Source organism: Rhinatrema bivittatum, chromosome 7, assembly GCF_901001135.1.
Source record: "Rhinatrema bivittatum chromosome 7, aRhiBiv1.1, whole genome shotgun sequence".
In the NCBI taxonomy this organism is placed as follows: Eukaryota; Metazoa; Chordata; class Amphibia; order Gymnophiona; family Rhinatrematidae; genus Rhinatrema; species Rhinatrema bivittatum.
Window position 1 is genome coordinate 249,998,301 of NC_042621.1, and position 19,810 is coordinate 250,018,110.

The window sequence follows — 19,810 nt, forward strand, 5'->3', positions numbered from 1 at the left end:
AGAATAAAGTGACCATAAAGTATAAATAGAAAACTGCAGACATAAACTGAACTGGAAAGTACAACAAGTCAGACTCCGTATGTAGTGCACCTATGGAAAAACTAAAGCATCACCATTCCTCAGAAAACATCAAACAAAATCAAGAAATCTAAAGCATTAATCATAATAGTAAAACATACTAATAAAAATAATTAATATTTCAAAACAGCAGATGAACAGAATAATTTTCTTATTGTTAATTATCTAATTGATTTTATTAGTTATTTTACTAATTGTTGTTTCCACTTGTTCTTTTATTATTATTTTATCTTGGATTGTATTTATATATTTTTTGCTGTATTTTTATCCGGTTTTACTGTTGTAAACCGTTATGATGGCCTCATCGAATGATGGTATATAACATCAGTAAATAAAAATAAATAAACATCCAATAATTAAAATATCATATAATATATTTTTTTTAATTTCCCAAACACCAATATAATATTTCAAACATCATACATATCAAATAATACCCAATTAATTAAAATCAATAAGGATTAAAAGAAGAAAAACCTCACTCTCCATACCTGGAAACATTTGACTTCCAGTCAACTTGAGATTGCCATGGAATAGTGGGAGGGGAAGGGAGGGCAACAAACTTTCTCCTCCCTCATATAGACACACACTTATCCTCATGTTCACACAGACACACACAAATTGTTTCAAAACTTATGGTCACAGATACACACAAGCAGGTTGGTGCACTTCCTCTAACAGGCTCACATACTCATTGGCTCACTCTCTGTCTGGCATAGGCATGCTAGCTCCACTCTCTTTCTTACACACACACATATATGCTGACTCCATTCCCTATCCTCCATTCACACCCACGCTGGCTCCAGTCCCTCTCCTCCACACACATACATGCTGGCTCTACTCCCTCTCCTCAATAAACACACACATGCTGACTCCACTTCCTCTCCTCCACATACACACACTCATATACACATGCTGGCTCCATTCCCTCTTCTCCATACACACACATGCTGGCTCCACTCACTGTAGACTACATATATACAGACTGACTGCACTCCCACACCCACACACACACACACACACACATACATATAAGAAGGATCTTGCAGTATACAAGATCTCTGCTGTGCAGAACTCTGTTTCCTATAGTTGACCTCTTAGTGAGCAGGAACCCTCTAACAAACCTCCCCCCATAAAGATAAAATGGAGATCTATGTTAACCATTTTTCATGGTAACATATAGTACACAACAATAATAACACATAAGGTACAGTAGCCACTTTCCCCTCTTCTTTCCAGAAGCAACAGAATGGTATCATTTCTATTGTTTCCTGTGTTCAGCACAGGGCAACACTTAAGATTTAAAGTTAATTAGAATATTGCCACATGTAAATATATGACAAGTTAAGACATAACATCACATAGTACAAACACATAGCATTCTCTTTTCTCCAAGGGAAATATCCTATAACATCAGAATTCTTATAGTAGATCAACCTCTTGTTTTGAGATGAATCCCAAAATCAAATTACACTCAATTCATAAATCTACTTTCTGTGACCTGAACAATTACCATTCACCAGGGTCATGGGAACAATAACCTCCATCCACAAAGCAATAGTCAAAAACATCAGAAAGCATCCACTAACCTCACTGGGATCAACAGAAAACCTGGAAATTCCCCTATTCATACTTGGGACTAAGAGTTAGTCTTCCATTAATCCTTGGGGGAATTGACAGGGAACATCAATAGTTGGCAATACATTACACTTTTTTCCTTGGGAAAGAAAATATTAGAAATACTTGGTACACTTCCAAGATGAGAGAATACCAGATATTAGTGCTGGCTCCATGGGAGAGCTATAACTCTTCCATTACTACCTAAGAACATAAGAACATGCCATACTAGGTCAGACCAAGGGTCCATCAAGCCCAGCATCCTGTTTCCAACAGTGGCCAAACCAGGCTACAAGAACCTGGCCAGTACCTAAATACTAAAAAGATCCCATGCTACTGATGCCCTGGAGCTCCTCTTCATGGCCTGGAGGCTGCCGATGCCATCTCCTCCAATGCGCAGGAAGATTCCGCCTTCAGTTTCTCTCCAGCGGCCGGGGTGCCGCCTCCAACTTCCTTCTGCGGCCTGGAGGCCGTCGCTCGTGCTGGGCCTGGTTTTGTGGCCTAGTACAGTTCCTGCTCCTCCTCTCGCAGCATGGATGCCGCTGTCCCTGGTCCTGCCTCCTTAGGCGCGAGGCCGCACCTCCTTCAGTCTTTTAAAGGGCCAGCAGTGGGCAGTCCTCCTGGCTCCTCCTGCTGATATCATCAAGGTGTTTCTTTTGCAGCCCTACAATAGGGCTCAGCCTTCAGTTCTTTGTTGCCTTTGCAAAGAGCTAGTCCTCCCTACGACTCCTCATCATGTCAACTTCTCCTAGGCACTCTGTTCTTCGTGAGAATTCCCTTGTCTTCCTTTGTGGTTCCTGATCCTTCATCTGCTTCTTCATTCCATGTTCTGGTCTCTCGTCGGATTCCATGTCCTTGTCTTCAGATGTCGTCATCACCTGATGTTCCTGATGTCCTTGCCTTCCGATGTCCAATCTCTTCTGAAGTCCATCATCCAGTTGTCCTGCCTCTCGGTGCCTCCTCGATGCTCTTGGTTGAGTGACCTGGAGGTTTGAAGTCCAGATGTTCTAGATGTCTTGTTCTCCAGTTCTCTTGACACCTCAGTGATGCTCTTGACTGAGTGTCCTGGGGGTTGAAGTCCTGATGTCCTGACGTTCCAGACATCTTTGTGTCCAGATATCCTTGTCTTCAGATTCTCTTGATGTCCTCATCTTCAGATCCGTCGCTTTCAAGTGTTCAGAGCTTTTGGCTCCTTTTTCAGGGAAGCCTTCTTCTCAGATGTTCTGGTTCCTAATTTACCTCCTAGTGGGCTGTCATCCTCTGTTCAACTTTGGGATGAAGGATGCTGGACTTGATGGACCCTTGGTCTGACCCAGTATGGCATGTTCTTACCTTCTGACCTTCTGGTGCATCTTCCACGCTGGGTCTGAAGCCTTCGCTTCTTCGGTTTGGCCTGTCAGGTGCATCGATCATGCTGGGCCACCGAAGCTCTGTCCAGGTCAGTTGCTGCCACGAGTCATGGCTGGATTCCTATTCATGCTGAGTTTTACCTCTTCTATCATCTTTCCACTCATCAAGTGTCTTCATCAATGTTCCTGATGTTCTTCTCTTCAGCCTTGCCTCAGCCTTGCCAAGTACCTTCATCTGACCTAGTCTTCAAGTATCGTCTGCTCATGTCTTCAAGTATTGTCATCTGACCTTGCCTTCAGTCTTCAAGTCTTGTCCAAGTCTTCAAGTTCCTGTTTTGTTTCAAGTTCCAGTATCATCGCCTGTCCTCGACCTCTGTCCGTTTTGACGCATTTGCCATTCCCGTACGGCAGGTCCAAAAGGGCTATCGAGTGGCCAGAGGGCTACCCCAGAGACCAGCATTGCATTGTTGGGACTCTTCTGATGCCTTCAGGTTTGGCAGAGGTCAGAGTCCCTGGTCTTCAGCCTGTCCGCCTGTGCTTGGACACGCCTTACCTGCCTTGGCACTTCTACGGAGCTCTCTGCAGTTGCGCCGTGGTCCAAGGGCACACCTACCTCTCCGGATTTGGGACCTCTCCTTAGCGCTCCCCCAACAACTACAATATCTGCTTGACTACTAATTAGTAAGAATACTCTTAACCAGAGAGAGATTTGAAAATCATTTAAACAGCCACATAAGATTAATTCTGCAAGTACATTGTACCTAGTACCACAGACTTTAGACAGAATTTTCAAAGTGGACTTATGCTAACAAGTCTGCTCTGAAAAACTGTAGGCATTCCCTGTATGCAGGCTGACATATGTGCAAAAGGTTTCACATTCTCCAGAGCAGGTATATATCTTTCATGTAGATTTACATGCATACTTTTGAGAATCAAAAGTATGCTTGTAAATCCTTTCCCCACTCCTGCTCCACTCCCCAGAATGCTTTTCGTGAGTTGTGTGCATCCTTTTACTCACACTAGACCCAGTGTATTTTAAAAGGAAATATATGAAGATAAACTGGGTTTTATGCACGTAAATCCTTTTCCAAATCAACCCCATGAATTGATAGTGTGGAAGGATGGGCAAGCATTTTTGGCTGCATGCGCTTTGCTTACATTGATGTAATTCACTGTGTATGCTGTTTAAGGTGAATTTTCAAAGAGCTGCACTTGTACAAAGTAGCAGATACAAACGCAAATAGCATGGATTCGCTTAAACACTATTTTATAAAACTCAAATATACATATGCAAGTAATGGCACGTGAAGACATTTGCTCATATAAAAAGGGGCGGGCCAGGGGCATTTTGAGGTTGGGGCCAACATTTACATATATAAGTTGCAATTTTATAACCTGCACATACCTGCATTTATATACACCTACTTCTTTCCTTGTGTAAGTGAGAATAAAATACTTTATAGCCAAATACTCACTGGGTGAGGGGTTAGGGTAAACTGGGGGGTGTTCAGGCTGAAGAAGAAGAAGGAAGGTCTTGATGATCTAGAGATAGACTGGGCAAACTGGTGGATTAATTAGTAAAACTGGTAATTTCCTTCATGTATGTTACAAAATTTGATGATTTATGCACTTAAAAGCCAACAAATGCTAAAGAAAATAGAGATCATAAATACTAGTGTATAGGAGATTTGTGCTATTAATCCGGATATATTTTGACTTCTCTTCGAAAGTGGCAGCATGGCTGCCGCTAGCTGGATAAGTCTCAAAGATTGCTACTTATCTGGGTAAGTAATATAACCGGATAAGTGTTAAAAATGCTACTTATCTGGCTATGTTACATGCCGCATCTCTTTTAGATACACAAACATGTTGTTGGGCAGATTTAAGCATATTTTATGTAATGTGTGCACATTTACACACACAATACAAATTATGTTCAGTTGCACGTGTTGGTGCACACACACATGTTCTAAAGTTATCCTCCCTGTGCTTACTCACCCAGAGATGTTGTTGATGTCATCAAAATGACATTGCATGCCCAAGAAGTCATAGTGGAGCTCATACATATTTTCACCAGGCCGATAATCTACTGTACTATGCAGCTCAAAGCCAGGCTGGCCCAAATGTCTGGTTATACTTTCATTGTCAATCCATTCTCCACTACTCAGACTAAGGATGACATTTTTGAGACAGGATAGCATTGAAAATATTTTCCTGGGATCAGCTCGTTTATCCCTCCTCGTTTTCCTCGTTATTAGACATCTCTTCTGCCTCCTTTCTGCTTGCAAATTGGGTGAAGCCATCCCCTAAGATGATAATTTAGATAAGAATAAACCCAGACTAATAAACAGAACAGTGAACAGTATGGTAAAAACTGCTCTCTCCACCCAGTTATGTGCAGCAATAGAAATGGTAAAGCAAGGTCAGCAGTGTTAGGGAATATAAAGTTGCAGAATGCATTCTGGCACCAGTTTGCAGAAAGTTTGCATCTGAATATTGGAACATAGCAGCACAGGCAGTTCTAGATGGCACGTTAGAAGAAATAAATTACTTGGGTTGCACAGCCCACAGCAGACAGTAATCAAAATGATTCAGTGAGTCTAAATTATATCATGAAGGAAAAAAATTGCTTGGTTTCTGTGGTGTACAAAGACAACATGTCATGAATAACTTTACAGTGGCAATAAGTTATTTTTCTATTTAAACTAATATTGTATCATGCATGATAGTTATGCAGGTTTGCTCAATGAATTTGTTATAGGCGTGTAAATCAATGGTGATAAAGAATATCCTAGTTGAATTATAGAGCTGTAACTGTATCCATAGGAACAGCTCAGTTTTAATGGACTTTTCTTGGAACACTACAGTACTGTTTCTCCTCTATTGTGCTTCTCAAGTCATTGCTCCTGCACGTGCATATCAGCTGGTAGGAGGGAACTCTGCGCTACATTAAACTAGCCGCTCTTGATGGTAAAGATTGAAAGATTCAGGGGACTTCTTCTAACATGAATGGGGGCTTTGTGGACCCAGAAGTCCATTTGGAGACCTGGGGAGGGCAGGGGTGTGAGCTCCAGAGGCCTGTTGTTATGTTTGAGATGTTTGGGAGGGCTCAGAGGCTCATCATTGTTTCAGGATGAGTGGAGGCCACAGAGGCCTGTCATTGTTCAGGGGGAGGGTAGGAAAAGGGTTATGGAGGCCCATAGAGACCATTCATTGTTTTGGAGAGGTACAGAGAAGGAGGGATGTGAACCTACTTATGGCGATGTTTGCTAGTGTGCATTTTTACAGATACATTTTCAGCCTTGATGCAGCTGTGGAAAGTACTTTAAGACACAAGTTGTATGACAGACATTAGATGAAACATAATTCATTTCCTAAGGAAAAAACATGATCATACCTCTCTAAATTGTATTGTCACTAAATTACATTGTCTCTAAATTATATTCTCATACCTCTCTAAGTTATATGGTCTCTAAGCTATTTTGCCCACCTCCGTCTGTGGTACTACACCGGACAAATTTTGCTCAACCTACACATTTACAGTTCCCCTAATCTTTTTTCTGTGACTTTGTTGAGTGAGTTGGGGATTGTTCCAGAGGCTTGTTTGTTTGTCTATTCATAATACTAAAAAGGCCATAATTTGCATCAGTTTGGAATACTGGGATGGAGAGAAAAGAGTTGGCTGAAACCTCCAGTCCTAGTAGACACCAACCCACTCAGGTTTCAAGGATATCCCTAATGAATATTTGTTAGGTGTGTGAAAGGAAAAAAATAAATTTTTGTTTTTAGGTTTATTTTGGGGAGGTTTTTCCCCATGAATTTCAGTTTGTGATATGTTTGATTTGTTTCATTCATGTGAAAAAATGAATCCAACATAAAACAAAACAAAACAAAAATGGACAAGAAATCAAAAACAGAGCCTCCCATCCCTTCCTCCCACCCATCTGGAAAAATGCCGGAGCCAAGATCCTCCCGGTCCCCACTTTCCTGCTCAGGTGGGGCTACACTGACAAGGCCTAGGCCCAGGCTGAAGGCCTTGCATAGGCTAAGGACGGGGTAGGTCACCACGACCTCTGCCTTGGCCTATGCAAAGCCGATAGCTCGGCCTAGCCTGGAGCCTGGGCACTAGTCCGATAGCTGCAGCCCGGCCCAGAAACCTCGTCCTGATGCGGGACCTCGTCCTGATCCCAGACATGAAGCTGGAGCCTAGCCCGAAGGCTGGATCATGATGCCTGGGCCTTTGCCTAGGCCAGAGTCTGGCAGCCCAGCCAGGAGGCTGGATCCCAACATCGGGGCCTCAGCCCAGACCCAGGTTCAATGCCACAGCCTGGCCTGGAGGCCAGATCCCGATGCCTGGACCTCAGCCTAGGGTTAGGCCCAAAGCCCAAGCCTCGGAGCAGCTTCAACAACATCTCCTTCTTTTTTCTTCAACTGATGCTGTCCCCACTGGGGTCACATGGAGTCAGTTGAAGAAGAAAAGAAGAGAACATCATCAGAGTTGCTCTGAGGCCTGGGCCTAACCCTAGGCCAAGGCCCAGGCATCAGGACTCGGCCTTTGGGCCATGTCCCAGCATCTGGCCTGGTTCCATTGAGGCCCCAATGTCAGGACCCGGTATGCGGGTTGGGCCATGGCCCAGAATCCAGCCTACATTTCCATGAATTGCCCTTATTTGTCACATTTTGCATATTCTTTTTAAATAAATGCACATTCCTAATGTTTATAAAGTAGAGTTTCATACAGTTGAAGCAGTATGAATGCTACTCTATTTCATTCTCATGTATTCATTAGGGATACCCTAAAAACCCAAAAGGATCATAAGAACATAAGAAAATGCCATACTGGGTCAGACCAAAGGTCCATCAAGCCCAGCATCCTGTTTCCAACAGTGGCCAATCCAGGCCTTAAGAACCTGGCAAGTACCCAAAAACTGTCTATTCCATGCTACTGTTGCTAGTAATAGAAGTGGCTGTTTTCTAAGTCAGGTAATGGACTTCTAAGTCAGGTAATGGACTTCTTCTCCAAGAACTTATCCAATCCTTTTTTAAACACAGCTACACTAACTGCACTAACCACATCCTCTGGCAACAAATTCCAGAATTTAATTGTGCATTGAGTAAAAAAGAACTTTCTCCGATTAGTTTTAAATGTGCCACATGCTAACTTCATGAAGTGCCCCCTAGTCTTTCTATTATCCGAAAGAGTAAATAACTGATTCACATTAACCCGTTCTAGACCTTTCATGATTTTAAACACCTCTGTCATATCCCCCTCAGCCGTCTCTTCTCCAAGCTGAAAAGTCCTAACCTCTTTAGTCTTTCCTCATAGGGGAGCTGTTCCATTCCCTTTATCATTTTGGTCGCCCTTCTCTGTACCTTCTCCATCGCAACTATGTCTTTTTGAGATGCGGTGACCAGAATTGTACACAGTATTCAAGGTGCGGTCTCACCATGGAGCGATACAGAGGCATTATGACATTTTCCATTTTATTCACCATTCCCTAATAATTCTTAACATTCTGTTTGTTTTTTTGACTGCTGCAGCACACTGAACTGATGATTTCAATGTGTTATCCACTATGAAGCCTAAATTGTTTTGCTAGGTGGTAGCTCCTAATATGGAACTTAACATTGTGTAACTATAGCATGGGTTATTTTTCCCTGTATTTATCACCTTGCACTTATTCACATTAAATTTCATCTGCCATTTGGATGCCCAATTTTCCAGTCTCAGAAGGTCTTCCTGCAATTTATCACAATTTGCTTGTGATTTAACTACTCTAAGCAATTTGTATCATCTGCAAATTTGATTACATCACGTTGTATTTCTTTCCAGATCGATATCTATAAGGATTGGAGTTTGATTCCCCATGAAGTTTGCACTAATAAAGTAAAATCATGTATGCAATTTTGCTTTGATTATTGCACCTGGAAAAAGTAATCACAAAGATTTGGGCATACTTATTTTGCAGGAATGTTTTGAAGGCAAAATCATGCACATTGTTGCTTCCCGTGACTTAACCTCACCTCTAGGAATGCCTCCTCAGTAGTGGGTACAAACCAAATCTTGACTATGTGCTCTGAGCTGTTGTTTATTTGTTTTTTTAATTTTAATGAAGATGTCGCTAACTGTAGTAACATAACATCACAATTTCAGAGCTGCATGAGCTATCCCCGAGAAAATGGCACCAGCCGGCCTGAGGAGGCATCATTTTGAATGTCACTCTGTGGTGCTGGGCCATTTGACATCACACAATGGCTCTGGGCTGGCTAGTTGGTACCATTATGATGTATTACAAATGTGCCAATGGGAGAGCTGACAAGCCCAGAGCCTTTTAAAATGGGCTATCACAGGGCAGGAAGCAAGTGGGCTTTCCTCCTCCTCCTCTTGATGGGACTCCAGTGGATGGAATAAGTAGGGGCCAGGGTGGTTCCTGGCCCCAAGAGCTTTTTGGCTGAGGGTGACGGGGTCAGGAGAGGCACTGTTTAGGTTTGTTTGTTTTTGTTTTGTTTGGTTTTTAAATGTTTATTTCATCTTTCTTAAGACACAGAGATGAAATAACCCCCCCCCAAAAAAAAAAAAAAAAAGTAAACAAACGTTTTCAGGCTGCACACCTCTAATTTACACATGCAAATAAGAACATAAGAACATAAGAAATTGCCATGCTGGGTCAAACCAAGGGTTCATCAAGCCCAGCATCCTGTTTCCAACAGAGGCCAAACCAGGCCACAAGAACCTGGCAATTACCCAAACACTAAGAAGATCCCATGCTACTGATGCAATTAATAGCGGTCTCTATTTACCTGCATAAATGGCTTGGAAACTTACCATCAGTTCTTCCATTCCTGCTTTTCTCTTTCCTATTTTCAAAATGATAATTAGAGCTAAAAGTGACAGGGGAGGTTTTTTCACATTATGCTTATTTCTTGCTTCTAATTTACCCATCTGTATGCAAATAACAGCAAATTAAGAAGCCTTAACAAACTCTATTTTAATATACAGGAAGCTTTGTAATCATAAAACCCACTAATGACACATTGTTAAAATGGCTGATATCCAATCCTGCAAGTAAATAATGGGACCTTATTTCAGATTGGTAATGAACTCTGATTATAATTTGTGCAGACAACATTAAAAATCTTTAAATCACAGTCTGATTCCACATATTCATATTTTATTGAATATGCTCTTTTTAAACTATTGTAATTTTTTAAACAGAGAAACACACACATAACCTATTATCTTGTTATAGAGTGGTATGATGTTAGATGCTAGGGATGTGCAGAGCAAAAGTTTAAGTTCATATGTCCATATGTCCAAAGGGGGTCCCATTTGCGGTCAATATGGACATAAACAGAATTCAATGAGTTGAGTATATGTCCATATGTGCAAATAAAAATTTAAACCCCTCATCCTCCTTAATCCCCCCCCCCCCAAGACTTACCACAACTCCCTGGTGGTCCAGCGGGGTCAGGACGCCATTTCTGACCAACTTTGCAAGGAGCACGTGACGTCGGCGTCACGTTGGAGTGACGCGGCGTCACGTGATTCCCCGCGAGTTCCCTCCGGCACCCTCGTTCGGCCCAAAAGGAACTTTTGGCCAGCTTGGGGGGCCTCCTGACCCCCCCAAGCTGGCCAAAAGTTCCTTTTGGGCCGAACGAGTGTTCCGGCGCGAACCCGCGGGGAATCACGTGACGCCGCGTCACTGCGACGTGGCGCCGACGTCACTGTGATTCCCCGCTGGGTCGCTTCCGGGATCCTCGTTCGGCCCAAAAGGAACTTTTGGCCAGCTTGGGGGTGTCAGGAGGCCCCCCCAAGCTGGCCAAAAGTTCCTTTGGGGCCGAACGAGGATCCCGGAAGCGACCCCACGGGGAATCACGTGACGTCGGCGTGACGCGGCGTCACGTGATTCCCCGCAGTTCGGCACCCGCGGGGAATCACGTGACGCCGCGTCACTCCGACGTGGCGCCGACGTCACATGCTCCTCGGAAAGGCTTTCAGAAATGGCGTCCTCACTCCTCGCTGGATCACCAGGGAGTTGTGGTAAGACTTTGGGGGGGGATTAAGGAAGGTGAGGGGTTTAAATTTTTATTTTGGATCAACAATCGCGATTTCCAACTTATTCAACATAGCTATGTTGAATAAGTTGGAAATCCTATCGTTTATGTCTTATCACTTTTTTAAGTTAAAAAAAAAAAGTAGCGTTTTACATTTATGTTCAATACGAATGCACACCCCTATTAGATGCATGTCTTTGGAACACATATAATCATCCTTTTAATAGGTATTCATTTAATATTGTTTTATGTAGAGGTGAGTTCAAGCCTGGGCCAAGCTCAGCTTGAGGTCTTCACAAAACCAAGTAAAAACCAAGTCACAGAAATTTGCCACATGAGAACATAAAAATACAAGTGCTCTGACTCATGGGGGTAGACAGTCAGCCACTATCTGGCTGAGATAACCGGATAAACATATCCAGCTAACTTAGCCAGGATATTCAGTGGCACAGCCAATATACCCAGCTATCTAAAAGTTAGCCGGATAAGTTTATCTGTCTAACTTTAGATATGTCTAAATACAAAAAATGGTTTTTTCAAATTGAAGAATATAAAGATTTTTTTTATTATTAAATACAAAACATAAACACCTCCTCACAATATTTTACATTTATTTATTTGAAACTTTTTTATTTATTTATTTGAAACTTTTATATACCGGTATTAGTATGCAAACATCATACCGGTTCACATTGTAACTAAAGGCTGAAATTACAATCAACAGGGAGGGGAAACAAGGAGGATTATACATAGAGCAGGAGGCATTGAAATTAGAGCATTAAAACTGTAACGGGTTATTTACAGGGCTATATACAGGCTTAAGCAGGTTACTTAGAGGGGTCAGTGTAAAAGAGGGTTCAATTAAGGCAGGGGCTGGGAGGGGGGAGGAGGGGGGGTGAAGATTAGTCAGGGTAGGAGGGGGGGAGGGAGGGGGGTGAAGATTAGTCAGGGTGGGCTTGTCGGAAGCCCACCCACACAGTGCTATAACCCAACTAGGACCTAGTCCTCCAGACTTTTAAAGAGCTAAGTGTTTTATTTAATAATAACTGAGTGCATTGTATTGAAAAAAAAAAAAAACCCCACAAACCCCCCCCCCCCCCCCCCACAAAAAAGTAGCCAGAAGCTAGAAATAAGCTAGGAGCAGTATATACCAAAGTAAAAAAGTTGAATAGTTCAGCTCAGTTACTCACCTTGGAAAGGTGTTGAGGTAGTGTGATTAGGTTTGAATAGGGAACAACATTTGTTAATCAAGGGAGCTGTGAATCACTCAGGCTGACTAACTAAAGTTAGACTGTTTGTAATTCCCAACCCACCCACCCCAAGCTCATCCCTTAATTTATAGGCAGGTGCCACTTGTACAAAAAAAAACCAAAAAAAACCCATCAACAAAAACTTTATTGAGAATTCGATCAGACCCCAGTAGGCCACTACCAGACATATAGTGAATTCACTAATACATTTAAAGGAACTTAGACACATTCCTACTCCCATAGCAACCTAAAACTTAACTAGGAACTGATCAAAATTGAGATGAAGGCAGCAGTCCAGCAGCAAGAGGGGGGCTTCCCAGTCTTTTGCATCGAGTGTCACATGTATGATTTTTTACCCACCGGTGAGAAGTTGTACATGTGCATGCGATGCAAAGAGCTCCTGGCTCTCAGAGAACGAGTCCGATCTCTGGAGGCTAGAGTGGCAGACCTGGAGGAGCTGAGGGAGACAGAGAGGTATATAGATGAGACCTTCAGGGACATAGTAGTCCAGTCCCAACTTCAGACTGGCAGCCCTGGTGCTGCCTTGGAGGAAGAAGGTCTCATAATGGGAGAGCACCAACCAGGTGTAGCAGGAAAGGATCCTGTAGCAAGGACCTGCTCCCTAGGTGATGCATTGTCCTTTCGCACTGAGGATATCTCCCCAAGGCCTACTGCCCAGGAGGGAAGGGTTAGGTCGGCTGTCATAGTTGGTGATTCGATTATTAGGAATGTAGATAGCTGGGTGGCGGGTGGGCGTGAGGATCGCCTGATAACATGCCTACCTGGTGCGAAGGTGGCGGACCTCACGCGTCACCTAGATAGGATTTTAGACAGTGCTGGGGAGGAGCCGGCTGTCGTGGTACACGTGGGCACCAACGACATAGGAAAATGTGGGAGGGAGGTTCTGGAAGCCAAATTTAGGCTCTTAGGTAGAAAGATTAAATCCAGAACCTCCAGGGTAGCATTCTCTGAAATGCTCCCTGTTCCACGCGCAGGTCACCAGAGGCAGGCAGAGCTCCGGAGTCTCAATGCGTGGATGAGACGATGGTGCAAGGAAGAGGGATTCAGTTTTGTTAGGAACTGGGGAACCTTTTGGGGAAGGGGGAGTCTCTTCCGAAGGGATGGGCTCCACCTTAACCAGGGTGGAACCAGACTGCTGGTGCTAACCTTTAAAAAGGAGATAGAGCAGCTTTTAAACTAGAACAAAGCGGAAAGCTGACAGTCGCTCAGCAGCGCATGGTTCGGAGAGATGTATCTTTAAAGGATACTAATGATGCATTAGAATTAGGGCATCCCGACAGTGAGGTTCCAATAATTAGAAAAGTAGTCCAAGTGCCTGTAACTAAAAACTCACCTGAGCTAAAAAATTCTAACTTATCCCTATCAATTAAAAAGCAGAATAAAAATACAAACAAAAAACAAACTTTGAAATGTTTGTATGCTAATGCCAGAAGTCTAAGAAGTAAGATGGGAGAATTAGAATGTATAGCAGTAAATGATGACATAGACTTAATTGGCATCTCAGAGACATGGTGGAAAGAGGATAACCAATGGGACAGTGCTATACCGGGGTACAAATTATATCGCAATGACAGAGAGGAGCAGTCGGGAGGAGGTGTGGCGCTTTATGTCCGGGATGTCATAGAGTCCAACAGGATAAACATCCTGCATGAGACTAAATACAAAATTGAATCTTTATTGGTAGAAATCCCTTGTGTATCAGGGAAGACTATAGTGATAGGGGTATACTACCGTCCACCTGGTCAAGATGATGAGATGGACAGTGAAATGCTAAGATAAATTAGGGAAGCTAACCAAATTGGTAGTGCAGTAATAATGGGAGACTTCAATTACCCCAATATAGACTGGGTAAATGTATCATCGGGTCACGCTAGAGAGATAACGTTCCTGGATGGAATAAATGATAGCTTTATGGAGCAATTGGTTCAGGAACCGACGAGAGAGGGAGCAATTTTAGATCTAATTCTCAGTGGAGCACAGGACTTGGTGAGAGAGGTAACGGTGGTGGGGCCGCTTGGCAATAGTGATCATAATATGATCAAATTTGATTTAATGACTGGAAAAGGAACAGTGTGCAAATCCAAGGCTCTCGTGCTAAACTTTCAAAAGGGAAACTTTGATAAAATGAGAAAAATTGTTAGAAAAAAACTGAAAGGAGCAGCTACAAAAGTAAAAAATGTCCAAGAGGCGTGGTCATTGTTAAAAAATACCATTCTAGAAGCACAGTCCAGATGTATTCCACACATTAAGAAAGGTGGAAAGAAGGCAAAACGATTACCGGCATGGTTAAAAGGGGAGGTGAAAGAAGCTATTTTAGCCAAAAGAACTTCATTCAAAAATTGGAAGAAGGATCCAACAGAAGAAAATAGGACAAAGCATAAACATTGGCAAGTTAAATGTAAGACATTGATAAGACAGGCTAAGAGAGAATTTGAAAAGAAGTTGGCTGTAGAGGCAAAAACTCACAGTAAAAACTTTTTTAAATATATCCGAAGCAGAAAGCCTGTGAGGGAGTCAGTTGGACCGTTAGATGATCGAGGGGTTAAAGGGGCACTTAGAGAAGATAAGGCCATCGCGGAAAGATTAAATGATTTCTTTGCTTCGGTGTTTACTGAAGAGGATGTTGGGGAGGTACCCGTAATGGAGAAGGTTTTCATGGGTAATGATTCAGATGGACTGAATCAAATCACGGTGAACCTAGAAGATGTGGTAGGCCTGATTGACAAACTGAAGAGTAGTAAATCACCTGGACCGGATGGTATACACCCCAGAGTTCTGAAGGAACTAAAAAATAAAATTTCAGACCTATTAGTAAAAATTTGTAACTTATCATTAAAATCATCCATTGTACCTGAAGACTGGAGGATAGCAAATGTAACCCCAATATTTAAAAAGGGCTCCAGGGGCGATCCTGGGAAACTACAGACCGGTTAGCCTGACTTCAGTGCCAGGAAAAATAGTGGAAAGTGTTCTAAACATCAAAATCACAGAACATATAGAAAGACATGGTTTAATGGAACAAAGTCAGCATGGCTTTACCCAGGGCAAGTCTTGCCTCACAAATCTGCTTCACTTTTTTGAAGGAGTTAATAAACATGTGGATAAAGGTGAACCGATAGATATAGTATACTTGGATTTTCAGAAGGCGTTTGACAAAGTTCCTCATGAGAGGCTTCTAGGAAAAGTAAAAAGTCATGGGATAGGTGGCGAGGTCCTTTCGTGGATTGCAAACTGGCTAAAAGACAGGAAACAGAGAGTAGGATTAAATGGGCAATTTTCTCAGTGGAAGGGAGTGGACAGTGGAGTGCCTCAGGGATCTGTATTGGGACCCTTACTGTTCAATATATTTATAAATGATCTGGAAAGAAATACGACGAGTGAGATAATCAAATTTGCAGATGACACAAAATTGTTCAGAGTAGTTAAATCACAAGCAGATTGTGATAAATTCCAGGAAGACCTTGTGAGACTGGAAAATTGGGCATCCAAATGGCAGATGAAATTTAATGTGGATAAGTGCAAGGTGATGCATATAGGGAAAAATAACCCATGCTATAATTACACGATGTTGGGTTCCATATTAGGTGCTACAACCCAAGAAAGAGATCTAGGTGTCATAGTGGATAACACATTGAAATCGTCAGTTCAGTGTGCTGCGGCAGTCAAAAAAGCAAACAGAATGTTGGGAATTATTAGAAAAGGAATGATGAATAAAACGGAAAATGTCATAATGCCTCTGTATCGCTCCATGGTGAGACCGCACCTTGAATACTGTGTACAATTCTGGTCGCCACATCTCAAAAAAGATATAATTGCGATGGAGAAGGTACAGAGAAGGGCTACCAAAATGATAAGGGGAATGGAACAACTCCCCTATGAGGAAAGACTAAAGAGGTTAGGACTTTTCAGCTTGGAGAAGAGACGACTGAGGGGGGATATGATAGAGGTGTTTAAAATCATGAGAGGTCTAGAACGGGTAGATGTGAATCGGTTATTTACTCTTTCGGATAGTAGAAAGACTAGGGGACACTCCATGAAGTTAGCATGGGGCACATTTAAAACTAATCGGAGAAAGTTCTTTTTTACTCAACGCACAATTAAACTCTGGAATTTGTTGCCAGAGAATGTGGTTCGTGCAGTTAGTATAGCTGTGTTTACAAATGGATTGGATAAGTTCTTGGAGGAGAAGTCCATTACCTGCTATTAAGTTCATTTAGAGAATAGCCACTGCCATTAGCAATGGTTACATGGAATAGACTTAGTTTTTGGGTACTTGCCAGGTTCTTATGGCCTGGATTGGCCACTGTTGGAAACAGGATGCTGGGCTTGATGGACCCTTGGTCTGACCCAGTATGGCATTTTCTTATGTTCTTATGTTCTTATGTTCTTAGTTTCGACAAATCCACTTCGTCTTCTTCAGGGGATACCCCATTAAAACCAAATCACCCCCAAATCTTCTATAAGACATACAATATCTGCAAAAAGTTAAACACATAAATGCATTACATTTATCATATGTTGCAACCAATTATTATGCTTTTACAATACAAATAAACAATAATTAAACAATCCCTTTACAAAATACTTTTATTAATATCAACCAGTATAATAAACCACATTTTATTTAGTTGTTTCATGCTTACTTAAAGATCACTACTGCAAACATGCAGGCAGATTCAGTACGGTGCGCTCAGGCCGAGTGCACTGTTAGCCCCCGTTTGGACGCACGTTTTCAATGCACTATTATTACCCCTTATACAGTTAGGGGTAATAGCATGTGGAAATCGCGCGTCCAACGCCCCCGAAGCTAATAGCGCCCTCACATGCAAATGCATGTTGATGGGCCTATTAGTTAGTCCCGCGAGATACAGAAAGTAACGCCAGTAAAATTGAGCGTCGGCTGTCAAACACGCTGACAGCCGCCGCTTCTGCCAATAAGGAGGCACTAGGGACGCACTAGTGTCCCTAGCACCTCCTTATTAGCGTGGGCCCTCATTTGCATAATGAATCGTGCGCCCAGGAGAGTGGCCTGGGCACGCGTTGGGAGAGCGGGCGCTCGCCTCGGAGCGCCGGCTCTCCCATGCATTTTACTGAATCGGCCCGATGGTTAATTATATCACTTACCTCTTTTTTACAATCAAACAATGCTTCTCTAAAAAAGAATCACTCTTCACACTGTCGAAGAACTCACTGACAGCTACCAGCACCAATGTATTTCCACAATTTGATGTTACATGATACTTTAGATATGCTCAATTGCAGATCTAACTTATCCAGCTAACTTAGCTGGATATGGCTAAATATTAACATTTATCCAGCTAAGCTAGATGGATAAGTATCCACATCCTGGAATGTTCCTGTCCCGACCACCACTTAGCCGGATTACTATTTAGCTGGTTAAATAATTACCTGGCTAAATGGTGGCTATTGAACACAGCCAAATATTCAAACAACACCACTTAGCCAGGTACATCTGAACTTATCTGGCTAAGTAGCACTGAATAGGAACCTCATAGTGATCATAACACTTTGACTTCCTGTTTCAAGAACAAGGGAGAAAGCATGCATAACCTCTTCTGGATGGGAAGTAAAAAGAACAGCAGGTATACTGGAATAGCAGTGTGATGCAGTCTCCCAGTGCCAAGTTTCTGCCTTTCTGTGCAACCTTCCTTCCACCAAGGATGATCAGCGAGCTTGCTCACAACTCTGCCAATTACCTCCTCACTGATCCTACTACGCCCAAGCCTCAGCCCTATTTAACGCAGCCTGCTCAATGTCTCAGGGCCTCTTCATTAAGTCTCTTTGACTTCCTGATCCAGCAACCTTCTCCTTTCTATCCTGTCTTGCCTTGTGGCCTACCCAGGCCTCCTGTATTGATTTGCAGCCTAACCAGGCTTCTCATCTTGACTTACAGCCTACCCAGGCCTTCTGCCTTGCCTTTTGGCCTATCAAGGCCTCCTGCCTTGCTCTGTGGCCTCTCTTGGCCTCTTGCCTTGCTCTTGGCCTTTGCAGGCCTTCTAGGCTTGTTCTGCGGCCTTTCAGGCCACTCTGCCATGCTCTGTGCCCTTCTGGGCTGTCTTGCTTTGCGGCCTACACAGACTTTCTGCCTTGCCTTGAGGCTCATCCAGGCCTTTTGCCTTGCTCTGTGGCCTCTCTTGGCCTCTCACCTTGCTCTTTGTCCTCTCTTGGCCTCTTGCCTTGCTCTGAGCCTTTCCAGGCCTTCTGGCTTTGCTCTGCAGCCTCTGGGCCTACTAGGATTACCTTGTCCTGCCTCGTGCCCTGTTGGACTTTCTTGTTCCATGTTACCTGTCTACTCCAAACCTGTTCTTGTCTAGTCCTGTCTTTGTTGGTCCTTGTCCTGCCCAATACAGTTCAGTCCTTGGCTGTTTCCTTGGCCTTGCCCTTGTCCTTGGTCCAGCCCCAGCCTGAGCTTTGTATCCAACCCTCAGCCAGTACCTGTTTCGTGCTTCCAGCCTATGCTTGCTCTGCCTTGTCCAGACAGCCTTGCATTGTCCAGCCTGCACTTGACCTCAGTTCCAAACCTGTACCCAGCTTCCAGTTCATGCCCTGATGTTATATAGAAGACAAGTCCTAGTGACCCCAGAACCAAAGGGCTCAACCTGCAACACAGTGGGTTGGATAGACATAAGACCAGTTCCAGTCCTGCCCTGCAGACCTGTACTACCTCTGTGGGGGTGCTCCCTGACTCCAGCCTGTCAGTCCATGACAGATCCTTGCAGTATTAATAGAAAGTGTAGTTATCTCAGTGTCATTGCTAATCTTCAGAAAGCCCACCCCCAGTATATAGGACTGCCAAAAAAAATTTACCCAACCTCTTTTTCACTTCAACTCCCACACCTCCACGTTCTCACCCCAGCTTCTCCATCCCTTTGCCCAGTAATGTCACATCAAAATGCCCTTCTTTTTCATACTTATCTCATGTCTGTTTAGAGTGGCAGCTGGGGATAAGATTTGCAACTATATAGTTTTATCTAGAAACATAGAAACAGAAATGACGGCAGAAGAAGACCAAATGGCCCATCCAGTCTGCCCAGCAAGCTTTCACATTTATTTTTTCTCATATTTATCTGTTACTCTTGGCCCTTATTAGTAACCTTTTGGTTTTAGTTACCTTCCACCCTCGCTATTGATGTAGAGAGCAATGCTGGAGCTGCATCTAAGTGAAGTATCAAGCTTAATTGGTTAGGGGTAGTAACCGCCACAATAAGCAAGCTACTCCCATGCTTATTTGTTTACCCAGCCTGTGCAATTCAGTCCTTGTTGGTTGTTGTCTGAATATAGATCCTCTTTTCTTCATCCCCCTGCCATTGAAGCATTGAGCTGCGCTGGATATGTATTCCAAATGAAGTATCAGGCTTAATTGATTTGGGGTAGTAACCGCCGTAACAAGCAAGCTATACCCACGTGTATTTGTTTACC